This window comes from Bufo bufo, chromosome 6 (genome assembly GCF_905171765.1).
Source record: "Bufo bufo chromosome 6, aBufBuf1.1, whole genome shotgun sequence".
NCBI lineage: Eukaryota > Metazoa > Chordata > Amphibia > Anura > Bufonidae > Bufo > Bufo bufo.
Window position 1 is genome coordinate 325,182,345 of NC_053394.1, and position 13,709 is coordinate 325,196,053.

Consider the following 13,709-nt stretch of genomic DNA (forward strand, 5'->3'; position numbering starts at 1 on the left):
AGTCATTTGTGTTTTTTTTTGTGGTTTTGTCATTCGGGGGGGCATGAACTTTTTCTACATGGCTGTGCAGTGGGTCGTCAGAATGCCAGTCTGGGGGCGACTGACGTGTGATCATTGAGAAATGTGTTTTCAACGTGTGCTGTGTATTAAAGAGGCACGAAAACAATACGTAGTTTCCATGATCTATACGTCTAGTGATATTGCAGCATACAATCCATGACACGAATTCAGGCACTCCTACAATTTATAGACTCAGGTCTCCCCTGAGAGTCCTGGGAGTGACAAACCTGTGGCGACGCAGCTTGTAATGTCACCGGCAGAGACTTCGCACATGAGATGCTGGTCTGACACTACATGCTGTTCATTAAGAACCCAGCTACCAAACTGGAAACTTCCTCCCTCATTAACTTTCACTGTCGTAAACCCACACCTCGCTCACAGGGGATGAAAAGATGCAAGCAAAGTAAGTTTTACCATGTACTACCATCACATTATGTTTTATTTCGTAGAGCTGAGTGTGTCAAACGTTGGAGAGCTAAATTTGTCATTCATATGTTTTACATAGGACTGCAGGTAATAGTGCTGCATAAGCTAAAACTACAGATTTAAAGGGGAGGTCCCAGAATGCCAAATTATCTCCTATCTACAGTCTGTCTGTGGGGGTCTGAACAGGGTCTAAACTGTAGATCATGACAACGGGGTCCACGTGCCCCTGTTTGAATGGAGTGGGGGTCGAGCATGCGCACTGCTGCTCAATTCAAACTCCACAGAACACATAGACTGGAGTGGCTGTATGCATGCTCAACCTCCGCTCCATTCAACCAGCGGACATGGGACCCCCATTCTTGTTTTTGGTAGGGGTTCCTATTCTGTGGATGTGTGATAAGTTGTCACTGTTGGAATGTGCTTTAAATATCAAATTCAGCTCTGCTATATTTGTACTACGGTAGTTTTCTTTTTTATTACATTGTTTTCGTGTAAATCTAGGGCTAGAACCCATAGATTCGGCTACCAGTGTTTTAACATACTTGTCTTGGATATGTGAATGGAGCCTAGTGGGTCATAAAGTCTGTAGTAACATAGTGGGGCAAGTGGAACAATAATGGTCCATTTAGGGCATCAAAAGTGAAAAATGACTATTTAGTAACATAATAAAGTAAAACTCTTTTAGGTTGGAAACCCACATGTTGTTTTTGCTGCCGTTTTGTGGTTGTTATTTTCTTTTTAGTCAAACACAGGATGGGAGGTAACAGTCTGTCCATCAAACTTCTCAGAGTTCTTCTTTTTGGGTCCACTTCAGTGTTTTGCCCATAAATGTGCCACAAAAACTACCTATATGAGTCCAGCCATAGCGGTTTCACAGTATATATTTTTTAAACTGTTGCACTTATGCAGTATAAGGCCTCATGCACAAGACCGTTGTTTTATTCCGTGTCCGTTGCACAGTTTTTCGTGATTTTCTACGGACCCATTGATTTTCAATGGGTCCGTTGAAAACTCAGCTAATGCTCCGTTTGCCATCCGCGTCCGTGATCCGTGGTTCCAGTCCGTCAAAAAAATATAACCTGTCCTATTATTTCCGCGGAAAACGGTTCCCGGACCCATTCAAGTCAATGGGACCGCTAAAAAACGCGGAGGCACACAAGATTGTCATCCGCGTCCGCACGTCCGTTTTTTTTCCTATCATTTGCATGGCAAACCTGTCTTAGACTTTTTTTTACATTCCTTTATGTCTAGTGGTCCTCCGAAAATAAAGGAAGACACACGGAAACAAAAATGGAAACAGATCACAGAACAACGGAACCCCATTTTGCGGAACGAAACACAACAGTCGTGTGCATAAGGCCTTATGCTGTTTTTCCCATAGACTTCTTTATAGAAAAAAAATAATCCTATGAAAAAATTTTGAGCGCTAAAAATCCCATCCTAAAAATACCTTTTAAAAAACAAACGCAAAAAATGCCAAGACTTGCCAATGCTTAATACAGTATCGAGCACACTTGACAGGATCAAATATTCAAGATTATCGGACAATCATAGTAAAGTATGTGATCCTTAAAGTGTGACTAAACTTTCACAGAACTTCTAAACTATTCCAAATGTCCTAAAATTCATTTTTGTAAAGCATTTTATTAATTGATATTACTGCTTTCCTGCCAAATTAGGGCCCCAAAGTTCCTAAAGTGTATATCACTTATCACTGTTGCGCATACGGAATCTGTACGCCGTAACCATATGTGCTGTATACAGATTCTAGAGTTCAACAGGAATAGGCACACCTGCACTGAAGTGCTACGCAGAGCTCCTGCCTGTGCACGCTTAGCTCCGGCGCAGGAAACCCTTCATCACAAATTGCTGCTCATGCCTGTGCCCACTCTGCACAAAGCTCTGGATAGCACAATTTTTTTCTCCATTTTATTAAAATACAAGTTATGGTAAATGAAACGGTTCTATTAAAAACACATTTTAAATAAACCCTCATATCGCTATGTGAAGTCGTGGCTCCTGAAATGCAGAATTAAAAAAAAAAAAAATTGGTCCTTAAAGGGACTCTGTCACCACTTTCTAACCCCCCCTTTTCAAAGTATTGTTATCTGCATGGCGCCCCTGTGATTATAAATGTGTTGTTAGAAGTTAAATTCGCCGTCTCCTTTTGATAAAAAGAGCTTTTATCTAACCTGTCAATCTTCTTGATAAGGTGCCCAGGGCGTTTCTTTTCGTCTCAATCTGCCGCCCGCCGCCGCCACCGTTGGTGCCCAGCTCCTCCCCTCATGCTTTCAGCGCCGCCTGAATGTAATCAAATACGCCTCCGGCTCTCTCTCAGTGCCCCCTCCTCCTTTTCAAAGATCCCGCGCGTGCGCACAGGGCTGTGCCTGATGCGCCCGTGCGGACATTTACAATCAGCCTCATTGAGCGAAGTGCGCATGCGCGCACTTCGCTCAACCTCCTCATCAGACGAGCACTGCAGCCAGCCGGCTGCAGTGCTCGTCTGATGAGGAGGTTGAGCGAAGTGCGCGCATGCGCACTTCGCTCAATGAGGCTGATTGTAAATGTCCGCACGGGCGCATCAGGCACAGCCCTGTGCGCACGCGCGGGATCTTTGAAAAGGAGGAGGGGGCACTGAGAGAGAGCCGGAGGCGTATTTGATTACATTCAGGCGGCGCTGAAAGCATGAGGGGAGGAGCTGGGCACCAACGGTGGCGGTGGCGGGCGGCAGATTGAGACGAAAAGAAACGCCCTGGGCACCTTATCAAGAAGATTGACAGGTTAGATAAAAGCTCTTTTTATCAAAAGGAGACGGCGAATTTAACTTCTAACAACACATTTATAATCACAGGGGCGCCATGCAGATAACAATACTTTGAAAAGGGGGGGTTAGAAAGTGGTGACAGAGTCCCTTTAAGGGGTTAATGAAGGGAAGTTTCTAATTTGTTATCTTTGCTGGTTCTTCTGCTTCTGTCTATTATATTGCAATTCTGTGCAGGAACTAGTGGTTCAGATAACAATAAAATTTTTGTACCCCTCAAATGTTGCCCCCAGACTCGGACTGGCCCACAGGTGAATCCCCCGGTGGGCCCCTGAGCATGGTGGGCCCCTAGTCCTCCATCCCCTGCAAAAGTAGCACATGACAAAGTAGACTGAATGAACTACTTGTCTATAGGCAGTATACAGCACTTCAACCAGCCCATGTTCGTATTAAAAATTGGGTACGTTAACAGACTACCCAGTTTATTATTATAGAAGCATTGGTTGTCTGAGATGACCTCTAGGTACAGTCTAGGTACAGAGGTATGCCAGACAGTATCCTCTTTCCCCGGTGACCTGCATCATCTTGCTGCATCTGCCACTGTGTGAGCAGGTAACATTTGCATGCAGCTGTACAGTGGGCCCCCTGAATGAATTTTACTGGTGGGCCCTAGGCACCCCAGTCTGACACTGGTTGCCCCCACTGCAAATCTAGTGACCCGAGCTACAGCTGCTCTGTCTAATGCGAGGGGTATCTACAGCATATACTGATATGCTAATCTCTACGCAGGGATAGAGATCTACAGGAATACACAGGGATCTGTGATGCTTTTACTTTTATAATTACATCCACAGTCAGGCTGGAATTTGTAGTTAAATATGGTTAATATTAATTATGTATTACTCCTTGATTCTGGATTATCAGATGTTGGATTTAAAGTTTACCTAAACTTTCATGAAATATAAATATATAATATTATAAATATATAACTATATATTTTATATATAATATAAATATGAAATATTAAATATATTATTAAATTTTTGTAATATACTTTATTTTTTCATGTCATTGTTTTATAACCCCAAAGTTCGAAACTTCCTGAAGCGGTCTTTACAGCAGAGCATACAGAATCTGTACACCATAGCCATATATGCAATGACTTCTACAATATGTTCTGCAGTGAATGATGTACAGGCAGGAGCTCACATCGCTGCTCCTGCCTGTGCCGCCTCCGCTGAAACCTCTGCCATAGAACAGTGGTGTAGCTTACCCTGCACCGATCTGCTCTGCACAGCACATCACTGGTTCTGCCTGTCCCCGCTTGTCTCTGCTAAAGCCTGGCATAGAAAATTGAAGAGTTTTCAGCGGAGCAGGCACAGGCAGGAGTGGCAATGTGTGCACCTGACAGTACAGCGCTCACTGCAGCGCATATTGTAGAAATCAGAACCCACACACCTCATATATGGCTACGATGTATGGATTCTGTATGTGCTGTAATGTAGAGCGCTTCAAGAAGGCCTGAAGTTAGGGGGCCTGTTTTGCTTGTAAAACAATGACATGAATAAATAAATTATATTACAAAAATTATTTTTAAAGTTTAAAAAAACTGTTTTAAAATATTTCTTGAAAGTTTAGGTAAGGAATTTTACAATAATTAGAGATTTTTTCTTTTTTTAAAGTGGTTGTACAGGAGTTTTGCATTTCTATGACAATGGTTTTGCAGTTTTTCTTTCTATATGCATATAAACAATTCTTATACTGTACATTCAGTCCTGAAAACCCTTTAACTATACAAACTAGTATATATTTGATGCAAATTTATGAAATATTAGTATATAGTATAAATGGCACTTCCTAGCTGAGCGTTGTACTTTTGTTTCTTGCTTTATGCGGCTGTTTTAGGTCTTGCGTGGTATTAATCCTTGTGCATATGAACATCTGCCAGGCAGCACACGTACAAATGCCTAAAGAGTGTGTCTTTCTAATAAACTGTGGCTGAGAGAGTTTGATTGTGTGTATCGGAAGAATATCTGTGAAATATCTGGCTAAGTAAGATACGTACTTTTAGAAGGTGCAGTTATTGATCAGCAATAATGTACTGGTTCTGTCTATGCCAATAAAAACAGTTATTATTTCCCCGGGTCTCTAGCTGCTAATTCTGAGCTAGTTAAATGGTATTCTTTATTCTTTAAAATTGGGTTCGAAATTTATGAGGTTATGATATTCATTTGAGTTTCTTTGGTATTTTTGGGTTTGTATAAAAGTGGTGCACTGACACTCATGCTTCATCCATGGTTAAAGTGTTTTACCATATATACCAGATAAAGCATATAGTACAGTGCAATGACATAAAATGTACTTTATTTGCCAGAAAACAAATGGCTTCACTTTATGTAAGAAGTATCAATGTATCAGGAATTAGAAAACTGGAAATACATGAACGTGTGCGCCCCATGGCCACAAATTGCAAGCCGCAATGCACGAACACCAACCGTGGGGCAGCCGCAGCAGATCGCGGACCCATTCACTTTAATTGGTCCGCGATCCACCCGTTCCACAAAAAGATAGGACATGTTCTATCTTTTTGTGGAACGGAAGTACGGGACGAAACCCCACAGAAGCACTTCGTAGTGCTTCCATAGGGTTCCGTTCCGTGCTTCCGTTCCCCACCATTCCGCATCTCCGAATTTGCGGACCCATTCAAGTGAATGGGTCCGCATCCGTGATGTGGAATGCCCACGGAACAGCGCCCGTGTATTGCGGATCCGCAAATGCGGTCCACAATACGGCCACGGAGCTCACACGTTCGCGTGAAAGAGGCCTTAGTCTGAAGCTTCTTAATGTCGGCAGTATAAAACAAGACCAACAGAAAAAGCATCAAATTTATCAGTTACAGTATGATAAATCTATTGCTTCTTGCAAGATACGTTAGGCCTTCCTTTTTCTGATGCAATGCAATCGTAGGGCGCCAGTGGCTACTAGGGACCTAATGTTATCTTTGTACACCTAGTACCTTTGCACTGAAAGTTATAATACACTGCAATACATAAGTACTGCAGTGCATTATAGAAGCAATTGAGAGACTAAAAAAATATTAATAAATAAAAAATTAAATGTTTATAACTATAACAAAAAAAAACAAATACCACTTTTTCCTATAAAATGTCCTTTCATGCAAAAAAAAATAGCAAAAAAGTTCACATACGGTAATTGATATCATCGCAACTGAAACTACTATGACAAATGTGTAATTTATTCCACTTGGTAAACACCAAGAAACAAAAAAACAATAACCAAATTGCTGTTCATCCTCCAAAACAATGAAATAAGAAGTAATCAACAAGCTGTAGGTACCCCAAGAGGATACAAATAAAAAAGAAAAACTATATAGATTTGGTATCATCGTAATTGTGCTGGCCTACAGATTAAAGATACAATGTTATTTCGTTCACATGTTGAACATAGCAAAATTTATTGAACATTTGCCACAATTTTTACAACTGAAAATTGACGGCTAGCCTACAGACTTATTTATTTCCATTTTTGGCATTTTTGTGACATTTGGGTGGTGTTGGACATTTTAAGGTGCATGTAGAGCTAGCACCAGTGTTTTGAGAGAGAAAACTTTTAAAAATGTGCCCCATTATCTCCTACTGCAATGTGGACCATAAATAGCAGGAAATGCTTGTCTACAATAAAAGGGAAAATTTTGGTAACTATTACTTGCAGTTACAATACAACATTCTAACAATCTGTTTGGCACCAAGTTATCCCAATGCAACCTCAAAATGTTCCAAAAATATCTTCCTTCCTTCTCTCTATCTATTTACCTGTCATTACTGATCTCATATCCATGTATCCTGTGAAGTATAGTGACACTGGCTAATTCTTTCCCATATACCACAATATGTCATCAGAGCACACGAGTTTTATATTACACAAAATTAGAATTTTTATCATGATATTTTACCATTGCAATGTAAGGCCTGTTTCAAAGTTAGTGTTTGGTCAGTATTTGGTCAGTGATTTCCATCAGTCATTGTGAGCCAAAGCCAGGTGTGAGACTAAACACAGAACAGGCGCAGTTCTTTCCCTTATACCTTATCACTGGGAAGGATCTAATCCTGGTTTTAGCTCACAATTAGGCCTATTGCACACGACCGTATGGCTTTTTCAGTGTTATGCGATCCGTTTTTCACGGATCCGTTGTTCCGTTTTTTGTTTCCGTTGTGTTTCCGTTTCTGTTCCGTTTTTCCGTTCCGTTTTTCCGTATGGCATATACAGTATACAGTAATTACATAGATAAAATTGGGCTGGGCATAACATTTTCAATAGATGGTTCAGCAAAAAACGGAACGGAAACGGAAGACATACGGATGCATTTCCGTATGTGTTCCGTTTTTTTTTGCGGACCCATTGACTTGAATGGAGCCACGGACTGTGATTTGCGGGCAATAATAGGACATGTTCTATGTTAAAACGGAACGGAAAAACGGAAAAACGGAAACGGAATGCATACGGAGTACATTCCGTTTTTTTTTGCGGACCCATTGAAATCAATGGTTCCGTATACGGACCGCAAAAAACGGCCAGTAAACGGGAAAAAAAAACGGCCGTGTGAAAGAGGCCTTACTGATGGAAATCACTGACCAAAACACTGACATGTAAAAGAGGTCTAACTACTGTATTAGTACATACATGTGAAGTGTGTTCCTCTGTAATGCCTGTCTAGAGCTGATAAGTGCACTCAGCAATAGTGTTGTGGTTTTCCTGATAATGGTGGCCATTTAAGTTTGAAAGATAAATCTACAAAATGTAGAAGAAGCTGCAGATTCAGGCCCTACTCACTACTACCAACTTAAATTTTTCCTTTTTCTGGACAAATTAATTTAAAAAAATCATGGGCAGCCAACATTTTTAACAACAAATTGGAAACCAGAATGAATGAAAAAGATTATAAGTAATCCATGTCTTTAGCTCAAAATACTGATAAGAATCTCCAGCATTTACTGTGATGAAATGGTGATAATTAGCACCAAAATAACCTACTCAAGAACCACCAGGCTCAAAATATCTCAAACACATAAATTTCTTCACGAACACAGGAAAAAAGTTATCCATTTTTACAGATTGTCCAGAAATTTCTGTACAGTTGGCAACCCCACTTTACTACAATACCAGCACTGAAAACTCTTAAGTTTAGTAAAATTAATTATTTGCTTTTGTGGAGCCTTTACCTATACGGGGGAATGAATATAACAAAATAAGTTCTCTTCCTGCTGTGAACCCTGTCCTGGCATGCAAGAGACTGTGCTGGATGTATCCAACCCAATGTAGGCCAGATTGTCAGTCCAGGAATATCTTCCTTAATGCTACTTAGTGTCATTTTGTCACTTTCAAGGCTCACACTTCTTGGTGTTAAAGGCTATGTACACCTCTGGGGGTCATTTTTTTATTTTATTATTGCATTGTACTAATTTTGAGCTAAAAATTGTTTTTTCAACTGGTCTTTATTACAAATTTTGAGACCCTTTCTCTGTACAGCCCTGAGATTCTCTAGTAACAGGCTCTATATTTTTATTGTTTCTCAGGCAGCTCAGTTGACGGCTCCTTATCTCTGATCTCTGACCTCCTAAACACTTATTATAGCGCAATTCTTATCTTACTGATAAGAAGGTGGCTTATATAAGTGTTTATGACCTTTTAGTAATTTACAGATAAGGTTTCTTAGATGACCCAATCACACAGCTGGAAAAACAGTTAACCCTTTGTGAAAGAACAGCTGAATATTTTTAATAAAGACCAGTTGAAAGAATCATTTTGAGCCCAAAATGAGTAAAACTCAATCATAAAAAGAATAGCCTTTAATATACAGTCAGGTCCATAAATATTGGGACATCGACACAATTCTAACATTTTGGCTCTATACACCACCACAATGGATTTGAAATGAAACGAACAAGATGTGCTTTAACTGTAGACTGTCAGCTTTAATTTGAGAGTATCTACATCCAAATCAGGTGAACGGTGTAGGAATTACAACAGTTTGCATTTGTGCCTCCCACATGTTAAGGAACCAAAAGTAATGGGACAATTGGCTTCTCAGCTGTTCCATGGCCAGGTGTGTGTTATTCCCTCATTACTCAAATTATAATGAGTCCAGAGTTAATTTCAAGTGTGCTATTTGCATTTGGAATCTATTGCTGTCAACTCTCAAGATGAGATCCAAAGAGCTGTCGCTATCAGTGAAGCAAACCATCATTAGGCTGAAAAAACAAAACAAACCCATCAGAGAGATAGCAAAAACATTAGGCGTGACCAAAACAACTGTTTGGAACATTCTTAAAAAGAAGGAACGCACCGGTGAGCTTAGCAACACCAAAAAACCCAGAAGACCACAGAAAACAACTGTGGTGGATTACCAAAGAATTCTTTCCCTGGTGAAGAAAACACCCTTCACAACAGTTGGCCAGATCAAGAACACTCTCCAGGAGGTAGGTGTATGTGTGTCAAAGTCAACAATCAAGAGAAGACTTCACCAGAGTAAATATAGAGGGTTTACCACAAGATGTAAACCATTGGTGAGCCTCAAAAACAGGAAGGCCAGATTAGAGTTTGCCAAACGACATCTAAAAAAGCCTTCACAGTTCTCGTACAACATCCTATGGACAGATGAGACCAAGATCAACTTGTACCAGAGTGATGGGAAAAGAAGAGTATGGAGAAGGAAAGGAACTGCTCATGATCCTAAGCATACCACCTCATCAGTGAAGCATGGTAGTGGTAGTGTCATGGCGTGGGCATGTATGGCTGCCAATGGAACTGGTTCTCTTGTATTTATTGATGATGTGACTGCTGACAAAAGCAGCAGGATGAATTCTGAAGTGTTTCGGGCAATATTATCTGCTCAGATTCAGCCAAATGCTTCAGAACTAATTGTACAGCGCTTCACCGTTCACCTGATTTGGATGTAAATACCTCAAATTAAAGCTGACAGTCTGCAGTTAAAGCACATCTTGTTCGTTTCATTTCAAATCCATTGTGGTGGTGTATAGAGCCAAAAATGTTAGAATTGTGTCGATGTCCCAATATTAATGGACCTGACTGTAAATCTTAACACATTATTATCTGTATAACATAAAAGGTAACCAGGGCTCCACAGTCTTTGGTACCAACAATATCTGGGAGGTGCCATCTTTACACAACATGTTGACATGCTTGTAAGGCCTCTTTCACACTTGCGTTGTCCAGATCCGGCGTGCACTCCACTTGCCGGAATTACACTCCGGATCCGGAAAAACGCAAGTGTACTGAAAGCATTTGAAGACGGAACCGTCTTCAAAATGCTTTCAGTGTTACTATGGCACCCAGGATGCTATTAAAGTCCTGGTTGCCATAGTAGGAGCGGGGAGCGGGGGAGCGGTATACTTACAGTCCGTGCGGCTCCCGGGGCGCTCCAGAGTGACGTCAGAGCGCCCCATGCGCATGGATGACGTGTCCAATGCGATCACATGATCCATGCGCTTGGGGCGCCCTGACGTCACTCTGGAGCGCCCGGGGAGCCGCACGGACGGTAAGTACACTGCTCCCCCGCTCCCTGCTACACTTTACCATGGCTGCCAGGACTTTAGCGTCCGGGCAGCCATGGTAACCATTCAGAAAAAGCTAAATGTCGGCTCCGGCAATGCGCCGAAACGACGTTTAGCTTAAGGCCGGATCCGGATCAATGCCTTTCAATGGGCATTAATTCCGGATCCGGCCTTGCGGCAAGTGTTCCGGATTTTTGGCCGGAGCAAAAAGCGCAGCATGCTGCAGTATTTTCTCCGGCCAAAAAACGTTCCGTTCCGGAACTGAAGACATCCTGATGCATCCTGAACAGATTTCACTACATTCAGAATGCATTGGGATAATCCTGATCAGGATTCTTCCGGCATAGAGCCCCGACGACGGAAAGAGCCCTTAGTCATGCATTGACAATTAGAGCTCCCTGAGTGTTTTCAGTATGAATATTCTCCTTGCAGGTCGTCTTCCCTGAAAGACCACATTGTGAAACCCTTCTTAGTCAGCATCAATCTCTAAATTATCTGCTGCAATTGTCTACAAGGAACCCCCTTGAATTCTTAGAATAGTAATAATAGTAGTAATCAAGGTGAATTTTGTCAGTAATCTCATGGAGGCCTGTATCAACCCATCTATAACAGAAAATGTCTGCTTGAATCGTATCCCATATCTGTCAATGAGTCCCCCCATTGTTTAGTCAAATGACAACAGACATAAATTGCATATCAGAATAACAGTGGTCCCCTGTGTAGTACAAGCAACCAATGAGAATAACAGAAATAGCAAAATCCTACTTATCGGTGGTTTACAAAGGCTTAAAGTCATGTGACTGGCACTGGTTCATGAGACGTTACTTCACTATGGACGCAACTTCATTAAGGCCATGATAGAAGGATGGGGAGAAGGCAGAAATTGGGAAAGAATGAAAAAATTTTCTACTTTTTTTGCAATTTACCTTTTTTTTAAATAAACTAATCCCCGTCAACCCCTTTAATAGCTGTACCCATGTATATATGTATGTATAAGGAAGTTATATTTTTTTGTTTAATCATTTATTTTTATTTTTTTAAAACAATGCCCATGAGCCAACATGCTGACCAACTGCGGAAAAATTTAAGTAAAATATAGCACCAGTATAGCACCAAAAATATTAACAAATATTTAACTGTTAAAATGCTAAAAAAAAAAAAAAAACTACAATAAACATAAGGAATGTAAATTGTTGGTTTACTTTTTATCCATTGCATTAGTCTACACATCCTCTCCAAGAATAAAATAGAAAACATACAATGGCACGATACTGTACAGATAGTAATGGCACACTCTTATCAATTGATAGACACTAAAATATATCAACCTTAACACTAAGCAGCAGAATATAACAGTCTGTCCCCACAATACAGCCACTAAGTTATTTTTCCTATGGTTTTCAACCTCAACCACTGGTGGGAGGCAATGCCTATATATAACTATGTTCTAAGAATTCTAGGGGTAACGACACTTAAATCAGGTTACTAGTCTTCTAATGTATGTGTCATGTATAATCCTGCTATCTTTAGATGTAGCAGAGCTGAATTTCTCATTTAACTCTGGCTTATATATTCTTTTAATGGAGGATTAGGTAGACTATAGGCCATAGGCTGTACCCAAAACTTGGCTCACCTCCTTCCCCACCACTGCCCAGTTAACACCACCTTTCTGTGCTAGCATTCACACTTGGGCATTACCATTCTGCTTGTTAAAGGGTTGTGCCCTGCACAGTGTCCGGTCAACAAATCCATCTCAAAATGGGAAAGATAGCACTCAATTATCAGTACATTGCAAGGATTTAATATAACATCTATGTCAGCTGGGCAGACTAGTCCTCTAGAAACCTGGGAACTCACAGGTGATGACTTGTCTTTGCCTTTCCTCTCCATACTTTCCAGATCACTGTGACGACTTCTCCTGCCTGCAGAGTTTGATGCTGAGATGTCTTTGACCCCTTATATATGCAGCCATCCCCAACATCTATAGCAGCACGGGTAAATTCAGACCCCAGGCAAACTCTCAAAATAAATACTCAGTAAATTTAAAACCCCCAAAACAAATTCAAACCCCGACTGAAACAATTGCAGTCCCTAGACCAGACCCTGCTAAACACAGACTCCTGTACCAGACCAGACCCTGTACACTTACAGAGCAGCTCACATGCTCCACCTTTGTATCCTTGCTGTTATCCCTATTGGCCTTATGACCTTAACTTCCTTGGTCATGTGAATTTAAAGGGGATGTGTCATTAGAAATTGACCTATTGTTTCAATCACATTTTTAAGTTAAACATTTTTTAGAATTTTTGGTGATTTTATTTTACATGTTTTTAAAAAACAAACTCAAATCCTAGTTTTTACACTGACCACTAGGCCTAAGAAATATTAAGACTTTTATGGGAGAGTTTTCTAGGCATGCTCTGTGACCTGTGCAGAGGTCAGGAGGAAGCTGTTAAGCTGTGACTTTACCTATTGTGAATGGTGGATATTGTGTTATCTATACAGAAGTGTTACTTGTCATTCTAATCCTGACTGTGATGATGATAATATGATGGCTAGGGAAAAGTTACACATTCAGAACAGGAAATCATGACCGATTATTAGACCTAGTGGCCAGTGTGAAAATTACAGGATTATGTACATTTTTTAAAAACATATATGACGTGGAAAATAAAAATTCAAAAAATCGACAGAAATTAAAAAAATATATATGTTTAACGTAAATGGTGATTTAAACAATAGGTCATTTTCTGATTACATATTCCCTTTAACGCTGCAGGTTTTTAAACAGTGCAGGACCTGAGCACATAGAGTCATGTGATCTTATTTGTACAGGTCCTGTGTACCATTGCAAAAAGCAGTATTTGCCA

General features: G+C 40.5%; 1 protein-coding gene across 1 annotated transcript in view; it reads left to right on the forward strand.

Annotated features, from left to right (window-relative positions):
- Positions 1–316: 316 nt before the first annotated feature.
- The window catches only part of SLA2 (Src like adaptor 2), a 34,174-nt gene continuing 20,781 nt past the window's right edge, over positions 317–13,709 (forward strand). Inside the window, exon 1 of the mRNA XM_040435967.1 lies at positions 317–463. The gene's annotated coding sequence lies outside the window, so the exon portion shown is untranslated. The remainder of the gene's footprint in view (positions 464–13,709) is intronic.